Genomic DNA, 13946 nt, shown 5'->3' with positions numbered 1-13946 from the left:
AAATATTTGTAGGATCCAGTGTGACATTTTAATACATGTGGACAATGTGTAATCAGTGTAATCAGCATTTATTACCTCAAAAACTTATCATTCCTTGGTGTTAAGGAAACTCCAAATCCTCTTTAGCAGTTATTATTTTTAAAAAATTTATTTTCTTTATTTGAAAGGCAGAGTTTCAGAGAGAGAGAGAGAGAGAGAACTTCCATTGGCTGATTCACTCCCTAAATGGCCTCTATGGCTAGGCTTGGGCCAGGCTGAAGCCAGGAGATTCATCCAAATCTCCCACATGGGTGCAGGGACCCAAGGGCTTGGGCCATGTTCTGCTGCTTTCCAGGGCATTAGCAGGGAGCTAGATCAGAAGCAGAGCAGCTGGTACCCATACAGGATGCTGGTGTTCCTGGCAGTGGCTTAACCCTCTATACCACAATGCCAGCTTAGCAGTTATTTTGCAGTAATTGTTGTCAACAATAGGTACTGTGATATACAATATTAGAAATTATTCCTCCTATCCAGCTGTACTCGTTCTTCAGACATTCTTATTTATATGAATAAACCATTATTTATCTTTGGCTTCTTTGATTTGCATCCTCTTGGTATTCTTAGCCATAACAAAGAGTGTATTGTTATTTTTGGTGTTTGGTTCAGTCTGTTTACCATATGTCATGTTGGCTTTGCCTCTTATGCTTCACAAACCATTCTACTTCTACTTGCTATATTTTTTAAGAACCCCAAGAGGGATGGATAGTTTTGCTTAAGTCTTTTGAAATGAGCTTCTACATGGTGCTATTACCCGATTCTTTTACAAACTACATTTAGATATTTTGTGTACTAGTAATAATAACACTTCTATAACTGAACAGTTCTTAGCTCTGCAAAATGTCCGAAGAAATTATATCTTGAAATCCCAGAACCGTATTGCAAAACAGGATTGATAGCTTCCTTTATACAGTGTAAAGTTTATCTAGGGATGGTTACGTGTACAAGAAAAGTGAAATTTATAAAGACCATCACTAATTCAGGAGTGACAGAAAGTCTAACTCCCTTAGCCTTGTTAACAAGTTGGCTGCTTTGAATGTTCACTGTGAGGCATTGTTCTAAATGGAGGGGTTCATTGAAGTAGCCTGTTGGCATGTGAGCCCCAGCTGACTGCCTTAGCATGACTGGTTATGCAGGGGAGAGAAGTTACCTGGGCTATGAACTGTTAAATACTTCCCCTCCCCTTCTTAGTGGAATATTTCGAAGGTTAAGTAACCATAAATAATCAACTAAGATTTCTCAGATTGGCTGGGTTCACCTTTCTCTGAAAACTGTTTTTCCCTTGTGAAGACAAAGCAACTTGGGAATGAACACAGTATTTCCTTTTAGGATTCCTTGCCTCACAAGTTCAGAGAATAAGATGGGGCCTGGTCTGGCTGGCAGAGACTTCCTGGGGGAGAGAGCTAGACCCTGTGGTGTTGCTGAGGGGGCAGCCAGTTAGAATTTAATAGAATAGAGGGCCAGAAAATACCATGGTGTTGGGTGCATTTCTGTACAGGCCCCTCAGCAACATCCGTCAGCAAGAAAGGGGTGAGCAGAGTCTTGTCCCCTAACCCTGATCCGGGAGGCGAGGGGCCAAGTCCTGAACTATGAGTAGGAGTTAATAACACAAAGCGTCAGGCCGGCGCCGTGGCTCAATAGGTTAATCCTCCACCTTGCGGCGCCGGCACACCGGGTTCTAGTCCCGGTCAGGGCGCCGGATTCTGTCCCGGTTGCCCCTCTTCCAGGCCAGCTCTCTGCTATGGCCAGGGAGTGCAGTGGAGGATGGCCCAGGTGCTTGGGCCCTGCACCCCATGGGAGACCAGGAAAAGCACCTGGCTCCTGGCTCCTGCCATCGGATCAGCGCGGTGCGCCGGCTGCAGCGGCGGCCATTGGAGGGTGAACCAACAGCAAGGGAAGACCTTTCTCTCTCTGTCTCTCTCTCTCACTGTCCACTCTGCCTGTAAAAAAAAAAAAAACAAAAAAACAAAAAAAAACACAAAGCGTCAGACAACATGCAGATGCAGAGCGATTAACCTAGATGACTGGGCCTTGGTATCTGATGCTAGGTCATGATATCATGACAGTTAGCTCAGAAGAGATGCTAGATGAGTCCATTTGTCTGCATCTATATTACAGATGCAAATAAAAGTTGGATGAGTGTGAGTTGGAAGGAAAAGCAAAGGCTTTCTGTCCATTAGCATTATCTTCACAGGGTGAAGGCATAAAAGAACTTACTTGCTGTGTCCAGGGTCTAGTATGCCAGTTGCTGGGAATGCATCCACTTTTACAATGTTGATGCCAAAAAGGATGACAATGCCTTTGAACTCCACAAGAAGGCTAGAATTTCACAAGGTCCCTGTATTCTGTACTCTGAACAAAGAGCACTGCCGGGGCTGGCCACCTCCCTTGTCCTGTGATCTCCCTAACCAAAGTGCAGAAAACATCTTGATAGGCAAGTTGGCAACAATTTTTTTTTAAATCTTTGTTTACTTTGTTATAAGTATTATAGTAAACATTGGTAGAATGTTTTATGTTAGAAACCTGTTCTCAGCTACTAAATAAGAATGACTTTAAGTATTTCATTTCTTTGGGATTAAATTCGAACATTTATAAAATCAAGTGACAGAAAGTTGAACTAAAATGATTTAATGAATCCTGGTTTAAGATAAGTGATAGGATGTTAACAGGAAGAGTCACATGTTAGATACAAACTGTATGACCTCAAACTACTTGTTAAACCTCCTAAAGTCTCTGATTTCTTGAAAGATTTGTTAATTTGAAATGCAGAGTTACAGAGAGAGGGAGAAACAGGAAGGGAGGGATGGAGGGAGGGAAGGATGGGGGGGAGAGAGAGAGAGAGAGAGAGAGAGAGAGAGAGAGAATCTTTGATCCCCAAACCGACCCAATAGCCAGGTCTGGGCCAGTTCGAAGCTAGAATCCTGGATCTCCATCTGCGTCTCCCATGTGGGTGCAGGGGTCCAAGTACTTGGGCCATCTACTGATTTACAAGGTATATTAACAGGGAGCTGGTTTGCAAATGGAAATGCCAGGAGTCAAACTGGCACTCATATGGGATCCTGGTTTTGCAGGCAGTGGTTTAATCCACTGTGCTACTATGCCATGCCCCCCCCCCCAATATGAGATGCTTCATGAATTTGCATGTCATCCTTGTGCATGGGTCATGCTAATCTCTGTACCATTCCAATTTTTGTGTATGTGCTGCCAATGCGAGCACAAAGTCTCTTAAATTCTTAATTTCCTTATTTTGGAAATAGAGATGATGTGGTATTTGCTGCGAGGATAAAATTGATTAATGACTAATACAGCTGGTTCAATGCAGGGCACAATAGAAACTCCCATTGTATGTAGCTATTTTTTTTTTCAAGGTAAAAAAGTATTTAAATCCTTGATTGTTCATTTGTATATCTGCATACAGGCAAATGAAGGGTTTTCAAAAAGTTCATGGAAAGCATACATTATGAACAAAATGCATTTCAATTTTTTTTTACCAAAATAAACTCATCATTAATTCCATTGTCCACGAACTTGAAATGCCCTCATATGTGTATATGTACATATATTCATTTCTATTATTATTGATTTCTCAGTAAATGGTTGATCTAAAAGTATTTGGTGCATAAACAAGGACCTGATGTCTTTTTCTTTTTGTCTGGTATCTTTTTCTTTTTACAACTGTGGGGAGCAATTCGGACTAGACTAAGTTACTGGAATTAAGACTTATTCTATGCATCTGCTCTCCCACAATATGGCGCTGGGAGAGGAGAAAACAGCTTCTACACAGCTGCCTCCAGTTCAACCAATAAACTGTGGGACCTGCTCCTGATTGGAGGAGAGCAGCGTACTCGGCGTGTGGGTAGCAGAGTTGGGATTGGTGGAAGAGGACTATAAAGGAGGAGAGAGACGGCATGCACGAGGAACATCTAAGGGGAACATCCGAAGGAACACCTGTGCAGCCCCCGAGAGAGCCGGCCGGCGGTGTGCCGCTCCCCCGCGGAAGTGGGGAATGTGGCCAGGGGGAACCGCCCTTCCACGGAGGTGGAAGGGACAGTAGCCAACCCGGGAAGAACCAGCAGCAAACCCGGGAAGGGCCGAGCAGATGAAAGAACAGCGCAGGGTTTAGTGTCGTTCCTCCACGAAGAGGGGGAGCGACAACAACAACATTTAGAGCAGATTCCAGGAATTTACGATTTTATTTTATTTTATTTTTTTTTTATTTTTGACAGGCAGAGTGGACAGTGAGAGAGACAGACAGAGAGAAAGGTCTTCCTTTGCCGTTGGTTCACCCTCCAATGGCCACCGCGGCTGGCGCACTGCGGCCGGCGCACCTCGCTGATCCGATGGCAGGAGCCAGGAGCCAGGTGCTTTTCCTGGTCTCCCATGGGGTGCAGGGCCCAAGCACCTGGGCCATCCTCCACTGCACTCCCTGGCCACAGCAGAGAGCTGGCCTGGAATTTACGATTTTAAACACTGATTCTGTATCATTGGAATCTCATTCTGGTTTATAGTATCTCTCCTCCTCTCTGCCCTCCGCTGGGTCCAGTGTGGCAGAGAGGAGGGACCAGCATCTCTTACCAGCTCCTCCCAGCTTCCACATAGCTTTAGCCCTTACTCTAGTTGTGTCAGGGCCAACATTGCTGGGGTGTTGGTGTTCCTGTGTGACAGTTGCTTGTAGGCTGGTGGCACATTGTAGGTCTATGGGGGACTCCATGGGGTCTCCTGATTGTGCAGTTCAGTGACCTGGAAGATCTGTCTCTGGATAGATTTCCTCCACCTCCCTCAGGTACGCTCACAGCCTGTCAACCAGGCTCTATCTCTTCAGCAGGTAACCATTTGTCTCCATACAATGTGTAGTTTTATGGGGACTGTGAGATGCATTTCAAAAATAATCCTATTGCCATTAGGTAACTTAAGCAATTAATCCCTGTGATATTTCTTTCTTTCCCTGTTTCTGGAACACTCTACCATTGATCATTGTTGATCTACTTTTCTGGTTCTCTCACTTGGCCTGCAGCTTTTATATCCCCATGGACCACTACTTGAGGGTATATTCTGCCTTTTCAACTGCATCAGGACTTATGCCTCCAGACAAAATGTGGGCCTCATGCTGCTTGGTTTCAACACAGGCTCACACTTGACCGTATGATCCATTCTACACATCCAGCAAAAACTATGAGTGCCTCCCTACTACTTGCAAAGTATCAGCGGTGGCTCTTTTTTTTTTTTTAAGACTTATTTATTTATTTGAAAGTCAGAGTTACATTGAAAGAGGAAAGGAGGGAGGGGAGAGAGAGAGAGAGAGATGTCTTCTGTCCGAGGGTTCACTCCCCAATTGGCCTCAATGGCTGGAGCTGCACTGATCCAAAGCCAAAAGCCAGGAGCTTCTTCCAGGTCTCCCACATGGGTGGAGGGGCCCAAGGACTTGGGTCATCTTCTACTGCTTACCCAGGCCATAACAGAGAGCTGGATTGGAAGTGGAGTAGCCAGGTCTCGAACCGGCACCCATATGGGATTCTGGCACTTCAGGCCAGGGCGTTAACCCGCTGCGCCACAGCACCAGCCCCATTTTTTTTTTTTTTTTAAGATTTATTTATTTATTTGAAAGTCAGAGTTACACAGAGAGAGGAGAGGGAGAGCGAGAGCGAGCGAGTGAGAGAGCGAGAGCAAGCAGTAGCTCTTAAGCAATTGCTATTCTAATAGGGGAGAGAGGCAGAAAGCACTGCGATGACCTGGTGACACTTTCTGCTCTGTGCCAGAGGGTCCTGCCTTGTGCAATCTCCTCTTCTCTCCATATGATTGTTAGGATGGAAAGATGATTAGAAGAGAAGTTAAGGCCGGCGCTGCGGCTCACTAGGCTAATCCTCCGCCTAGCGGCGCCGGCACACCGGGTTCTAGTCCCGGTCGGGGCGCCGGATTCTGTCCCGGTTGCCCCTCTTCCGGGCCAGCTCTCTGCTGTGGCCAGGGAGTGCAGTGGAGGATGGCCCAAGTGCTTGGGCCCTGCACCCCATGGGAGACCAGGAAAAAGCACCTGGCTCCTGGCTCCTGCCATCGGATCAGCGCGGTGCGCCGGCCACAGCGCGCTGGCCGCGGCGGCCATTGGAGGGTGAACCAACGGCAAAGGAAGACCTTTCTCTCTGTCTCTCTCTCTCACTGTCCACTCTGCCTGTCAAAAAAAAAAAAAAAAAAAAGAGAAGTTAAGAACTCTGGCCTCAGAATCAGCCCTTAAGGCATGCGGATCTGGCTGAAAAGCCCATGAGAGTATTTCAGGCATGGAAAGCCAAGACACTGTGGCAAAAGAAAAAAAAAATGAAATGACCTAAATGAAAGATCTCTGCGAGTGAGATCCCAGTGGAAAGAATAGGTCATCAAAGAACGAGATACCTTTCTCTGAAGGGAGGAGAGAACTTCCACTTTGACTATGACCTTGTCTAAATATGATCAGAGTTGGCAAACTCAAAAGGCTTCCATAGCCTTGGCAACTCATGACAAGAGCCTAGAGTGACTACTGACACCATAAACAAGAGTGTCAATTTGTTAAGTCAACAACAGGAGTCACTGTGCACTTACTCCTCATGTAGGATCTCTGTCCTTAATGTGCTGTACATTGAGATTTAATGCTATAACTAGTACTCAAACAATATTTTTCACTTTGTGTTTCTATGTGGGTGCAAACTGTTGAAATCTTTACTTAATGTATGCTAAACTGATCTTCTGTATATAAAGATAATTGAAAATGAATCTTGATGTGAATGGAAGGGGAGAGGGAGTGGGAGAGGGGAGGGTTGTGGGTGGGAGGGAAGTTATGGGGGGGAAAAGCCATTGTAATCCATAAACTGTACTTTGGAAATTTATATTCATTAAATGAAAGTAAAAAAGAAGAAGGGAAGCTAAGAGATAGGTAGATAAATAGATGGATAGACAGACTGACAGACCAACAAAATTCCCTTTCATAGCAAGTCTCCTCCCATCAGCCCTCATGACCTAATCGCCTCTTAACGATTCCAGCTCTCTGAACATTATTGCATTGGGGATTGAATTTCTAACTATTTTAAGCTTGAGGGACAGTCTCAAACTGCCACACTCTGCACGAGTGCTGCGGTAAGATTCTACATGCTTTATCTCATTAAATCTTCACCCAGTCGAGGGTGAGGTATCAGCCAAGTGAGTTTGCCAATGTTACTGCCCCATTATACAGATGAGGAATGGATTCTAAAAGGGCTCTGGCCCATTGTCCACACATAGTGAGAAGCCCAGCTCTACTGAGAATTTGATCTTCATTGCTCAATGAGATTGAGCACTTACCATGAGCTAATGGTATGTTAAACATGTTTCAGATAAGTGTTTTACTTGCCTTTTTAAATATTTATTTATTTATTTGAAAGAGTTTCACAGAGAGGAGGAGAGGCTAAAAGAGAGAGAGAGAGGTCTTCCATCTGCTGGTCACTCCTCAATTGGCTGCCTCCTCTGGGTCTCCCAAGCAGGTGCAGGGGCCCAAGGACTTGGGCCATCTTGTACAGCTTTCCCAGGCCAAAGCAGAGAGCTGGATGGGAAGTGGAGCAGCTAGGACATGAACCAGCTCCCAGATGGGATGTCGGCACTGCAGGCACAGCACTGGCCCTTACTTACCTTTTCAATTCTTCTAAGGTTATTATCAAATCCAACCAAAGTGTAAACCTGATAAGAACTTGGACATGATTATATAGCAAGATAATAAACTACTAGAATGTAAGTCTTTGGAGGGAAGGGAGCCTATGTTTTCCATCTTTCACACCCAGATGTAGCACAATGCCTCAGAGTTAGGAGAGGTTTTGTAAATAATGTTTGTTAAATTAGTGAATGCTGCATGTAGATATAAAAGAAACTAAACATAAAAAATGGTAGTCTAAATCAGGAGTGGGGAAGCTTTTTTCTGCAGAGGGCCATTTGATAGTTATAACATTATTTGTGAGGCATATAAAATTATCAGCTTAAAAACTAGCCTGCTATAGATTCATTAAATTTCAAGTCCAGTCTGCAGTTGCTTTGTCAGGGCCAGAACAAATTATTTTGTGGCCTCATACACCAGGAAGGCTAGACTTGCCCCTCTCCTGGTCTGAGTGAATCCATATTCTTGGCAGAGACTAAAAGGGGTTGGGAGAGGAAGAGAGATAATGACAAATAGGATAGAAAGAAAAGGCTGCATGGATCCTGTTGGATTTGAATGGACTTAGAATATGGCTAAGGAATCAATACTTATTGTAGTTTCCAAGGGAGGCTCCCCCTTTTATTCTCAGAGCCACACTCATGAAAATCTGCATGTTCAATTATTTAGGGACATTAAATAGAGTATAATTTCAAGTTAATTCCTTGTTAGAGAAAAGCATCCCTTTGTAATATTGTAATTTCTCTTTTGGTGTATTGGATGTTTTTAAGAAAGGCTCTCCTCAAGGGTAAAAAGCACTTGGGTTGGGTCATTTGTCTTCAAGCCTTCCCCTTCTCTGATAGCCACTGACTATCTCATCTTCCCAGCTATCATCATCACCCAATTTTCAGGGCAGGGTTTGTACCAATACTTCCAGGTATTCCCACCATCTTAGGAATGCTGATTGACAGGTACCTAGACTCATAACTGCTCCTTATAATTTCAGTTTCTGACCTTTATCCTTTCAGTTCCTGATCTGAGATTCATAGATTCCAGAAAGGGTCCAGAGTGTTTATGATCCCTATAAAATTATTAGCAAAGCTTTAGAGCCCTTCCACTTTTTGAGTTAGGGTTTTCAGCAAATTATTCTACTTTCAAATTTTTTAAATATAAAAAATCCCACCATTCACATCCTTATTTCCAAGAATCAATCACTATTAAAATATTTTTTTCCATGCAAAATCTAGGATTTTTTTTGCCATTGGTATATTTTTAAGAGTATACACAAACTATACAAATTCAAGTTTCCTTTTTTATAAGTCTTACAAAATCTATCATTCAAAAATTAATAATATTTATTTTTTGGTTGATTAATCATTATTAACATTAACATTGTTGATGGCTAAGTTTAAAGGTACAGATCTGTTCTGATCCTGTATGGCTGCATTCTGTGTGCTTAGAGTCTCCCATGGAGTGTCAACTAGTATCTGAGACACAATTACAGTTAATTAATGATATGAATGGCTACATTGTTGTTCCAAATTAATCCCAGGGACTTACTTATATTTTCATTATTTTGAATTAAAAAAATCAAGGATAGTATACTTTTTTTAAAACACACACACATACATTCACAGTCAATTTTTATTTAAAGCTTGTTAAATGAAAGTTTCTGCTTTGATAGAAATAAGAACCCATTTATTCATCCCCTTGTAGAGATAATGTTAAATGCATGTTCTAGAATAATGATGTATTTATTTTAGGAATATATCCATATAATTATTTAAAAATATTTTATTTATTTGAAAGGCAGATTGAGAAAGAGAGGTAGAGAGAGAGAGAGAGACAGAGGGAGAGAGAGAGATTGATCTTCCATCTACTGTTCACTCCCCAAATGGCTACAACAACCAAGGCTGGCTCAGGCTGAAGCCAGAAACCATTAACTCCATCCTGATCTCCTACATTGGTAAACGATGCCCAAGCACTTAGACTATCTTCCACGCCTTTATTCTTTTAGACAATTTCCAAGGAACCAAGTCTTAGACTTCTCTGAAAGTAGAGCCTGAGACGTTTTATTTGAAAAATGGTTCTGGAAAGGAAGAATGAGGTAGGGAATAAGGAAATGCCCATATATAGATGAGATATTGATTTGGCCACTGCTTTTTTTCCATCTCATTGGAATCTTTTAAAATGTCTTCCCCCCGCAACCCCCCGAAAAAAAAAAAAAAAAGCCTGCCCAGAAGACACCAGAAGGGAACTCTCCAATATTAGCTTTGGTCATTTATTGGTCAGGGGCATTCTCATGGCACTAACTATTGTGTTGGTCAATTTATTTTGTTACCATAATGGGATTGCTGAGGTGGATTTCTTATAGAGAGGAGAGGTTTATTTTGTTCACAGTTCAGGAGTTTCAGGTCTAACATTGACTTGAGGGCAGTGGAAGGCCAAGTGGAGTACTTATTAGAATGAGTGGTCCCATCTTGAGTCAGGAACAGAGAAAGTGGATGGGGTCAATCTCAGGCTTTTCTAACAACCCCTTGTGAGAACTACTTTCCAAGGTCATACCCCAGTGATCTGACAACCTCCCACCAGGCCACACCTCATAAAAGTTCTACTTCCTTCCTGTAGCATTCTGGAGACCAAGACTTCAATACATGGGCTTTGGGGGAGACATTCAATATCCAAGCCATAAAGTACCTTCTTACCTCTGGGTCATAATGTTAGTGTCAAGCAGGTACCCCTAGGTATACTATGGCTTGGCATAAGAGAAGACCTGGACAGGAAGTCAGAAGTAAATGGTGGGAGTCCAGGTGAGACACAGTCAGCACCCATGTGAAGCTAGACAAAGACTACATGGAAATCAGTACCTCAGCAGTGCCTGCTGTGGTGCTTGCGGCAGAGAGGATGTATATATGAGAGGTAATCCAGTACATAGGCAAAGAATGTTTTGGTAATGTAGACCCAGACTAGGAAATATTTTTTAGTAACTTACTATTTTTTTGTACCAAAAGTAACAGCCTGATCCTATGTCTGTTCTTATGTTCAAATTCATGTCCAGGTGTATTTGACATATTGATGGGAAAGACTTGGGAGAGTCTATTTGTATGCATCTTTTGCTGAGTTCTTTTTTCCTCAAGGTAAGGGAAAGCAATTTTTAGGTGTAAGAACCTAGACAGAGCCATGGAAGCAATGGAAAGACCAGATGGTAGCTACTCCAAGATAAAGTCTGAAGTCTATGGACGAAGAAGCCCAGACAGAAAGGGCAGGATCTGTTTGTGAGGGATTCAATACTTTGATACCCTGTAGTATAAGCTCTGTGACAACGAAGCAGGGGAGTTGAGAATTCTTCCTATTTCTGCATGATCCTACAGAGAAGATCGAATGTTTATAATGCAATAAACACAGTATGAATGTTTATCAGAGTGCTGTTCCATAGGGTCTGATCACCCTGGACACTTAGAAACTAAAAATGTTTTGGGGGAATGCTAGTAGCTATCATAATTGAAAATTGGCCAGTAAGACTCAGAGATTGAACCAGCCTTCAAAGGTGGTGTAGGGGTGGTCCAACAAATAGGCAACAGGAAGAAGGCTTGGCAAGTGGGCAAAGTTCAAGATACAGCTGCAGCCAGCCCTAGTACTGGTAACCGTTGAGCGAGAGTGGAGAATTTGGTAAGTGGGTTATATCAGGAGAGAATAAAGTAATATTCACAGCCCATAAGAAATGACACACAGAGCAGGAATCCAAGATGAAGCTCAGCAGGGCTTGTGGAGGAGCAAATATCTAAAACAGATGTAATTACAAGGCAACTAGAGTAGAATTCAGTTACTGAAAATAACTGAGCTTGAGACTGACTTGTCTAAGGCTCCATTCAGTACCTCTGCCTGGGATATGTTTGGAAGGCAAAGAGACTGTTTAGTAGCTAAACACCACACAGGCAGCAGGGGTAGGGAATCACATGTGTCTTCACAGGGGAATAATCAATAAACTCTGTTTGTCTGAATCTATTAACAAGGAAGCAGAGCCCAAATGGTTAAAGCCTTTGCAGAGGGTCTTATAAAGGATCATTTCTCATTTTCATCTATTGCCCCACTTCTCCTTCTCTGCTAATAGAAGTACTTTTTAATGTGGGATCCCCAAAATTCCCAGATGTTAGCATGTGACCCAAGTCCAGACAATCAGAGTAATCTATTTCTTGGCTTGGGTTAGGCAGGAAACTCTAGAAAGGCCAACTGGATTCTTCTTAGAGATCTGGTATTTAGGTACTGAGACAGAAGGGCTCTGTCTTAGTCTTGTATCACAAGCTATTTATAAAAAAAAAGATGATGTAGATTTCAGTTGCTTCCGTGGCTTTCCTGGATGTACAAGGAAAGTCATCCATAGTAAGAGAGAGTGAACTCAATATTAAGAGAAAATAAAAAATGAATAGAGACGAAAGACGGACATAGAGAGACAGAGTCCCAAGGACATTACATAGACCCTGAATTCAGCCATGCCTAAAGCCAAAGCTATCTGTGCTCTTTTGTAGCTCAACAAATTCTGCTTTATTTAAGCCAGTATCCAGCAAACTTGAGTCCATTTTCTCTAATTTATAATGTTTATTTACTTCTTCGTAGCAGTGCATAGCTGCTGCTTGCTTCTACAGTTAGTTTGAAATGTAGAGTTCGCACTGAAAATGTTCCCCCTTTGCTGATCGCCATTGCTCACGAGGACACACTGACCACCTGGGTGAGCAGATGGCCAGTGCTCCCGCCTGGCAGAAGCCTCGGTGTTGCCAGATTTGGGTTACTGCTCAGAACCACTCTTGACAAATGCTTGTTCTACGGAGCTTGCTCCAGCCTCTTTCGCAAGGTCTTTTCAGACGGTGGATGAAACCTTCAGCTCTTTTGTCTTTGTACAAATCTACAACTCAAATCCGGACCTTTCTTCTGAAACCGGATAGCTGTTTTTTCTCTATCTGTGTGTTCAGTGATCAGCTCACACTCAGCAAGTCTGGAAGAGCACTCAGCAGTCCCCTGGTACTGGTGATGGCAGTGCCATGGTGCCGTCACCTGCTGTAAAGGAGTTCAGGACAGGTCACCCTAAAATATACCACTTTGGCATGTTGATTACTTTGAGCTGGATACACTTGAGAAAACAGCCATTGAAGGAAGGGCTTTCTGATCTCCCATTTTTATAAACCTAAAATAGGCCATAGAGTTTCCCATGAGCGTGATGCTTTCTCTGTACCAGTAAGGGAATAACATCCTTACCATCCGAAGCTGGGAGCTGATGCTGGAATGGACCTGTAGAAATAACCTTACCGGAACAACCTTGACTTTCCACTACTTTTCTCTCCTATTCTATATATCTGCTAGTGATTTCTCCACAACTTATTGGCGCTGCTCAAACTTCTTTGCCTTGTCATTTCTTCACAAATTGATTGTTTCTTTAAGCAAAAGGTAAAAAGCATCTGCACTGGCTTTCTCTTTAGATCTTCATTCTCTTATAAGAGTCCCCATATACATGTAAAGATTCTCATAAAGCTTGTTATTCTCATAAAGCTCTTTCTCTTGTTAATCTGTCTTATGTCCATTTAATTCTTAAACTTAGCTGGAAATTCTAAGAGGGCAAAGGATACTTTTTCTTCCTTACCCAATAGCCCCCTTTAATCCACATTTGCTCCTTTTATGTTGCAATAATGAAATTCTGGAGACTGAGTACTTTATAAAGAAAAGAGGTTTGTTTAGCTTACAGTTCTGGATACTCAAGAGCATGGTGCTGACATTTGCTCCATTCTGGTGAGGGCTTCATGGTGGATGGTACCACTACAGTAGGAGCATGTGTGAGAGGCAGAGGGGTGCATATGGAATATGGATTCAAGCAAAGGGGCCAGGCTCCCATTCTCCTGGAAACTAATCCACTCCAGGAGACCCAAACTCATCTCTTCTAAGGGTGGAACCTCCATGACCCAAGGACAACCCAGCTACAAAGCATAACACAATGCCCCTGCCCCTGAATGGTTTGAGCTGCCTTTCTTTCTCTCATCTTCCACAGGCATTAAGCCATGGAGCTCAACCTCTTTCCTTCATGATGCATGCGTGTGCCAGAGCTGCATGAGCTGCCATAAGTGGTACAAACACTAAGGAGATAATGACTCCAGACCTGGAGAGTTTGCTTCTCGTGGAGTAGCAATCCACAGAAGGATGTGCTGAGTGCCACAACAGGGGCAACTGAGAAAGGACTGAGCAGGCCTAACAGAAGACAAGATTCACGCTGGCTGTTGGGGGTCAGAAAAGATTTATGGAGGAA

The 13946-nt window shown here is 43.0% G+C and overlaps 1 long non-coding RNA gene and 1 other non-coding gene across 9 annotated transcripts in view; one reads left to right on the top strand and one right to left on the bottom strand.

The window, feature by feature from the left end:
- Positions 1-13946, top strand: part of LOC103348347 (uncharacterized) — a 370913-nt gene that overhangs the window by 274104 nt on the left and 82863 nt on the right. The window lies entirely within an intron of this gene.
- On the bottom strand, positions 3150-3253 carry LOC127491194 (U6 spliceosomal RNA). The gene has a single exon (XR_007919788.1). It is a non-coding gene; the product is annotated as a U6 spliceosomal RNA (small nuclear RNA).

Source organism: Oryctolagus cuniculus, chromosome 11 (genome assembly GCF_051225735.1).
Source record: "Oryctolagus cuniculus isolate XC-2025 breed Fujian yellow rabbit chromosome 11, ASM5122573v1, whole genome shotgun sequence".
NCBI classification, from domain to species: domain Eukaryota; kingdom Metazoa; phylum Chordata; class Mammalia; order Lagomorpha; family Leporidae; genus Oryctolagus; species Oryctolagus cuniculus.
Note: the sequence above shows the minus strand (reverse complement) of the source record. Positions and strands in the feature narration are given on the sequence as shown.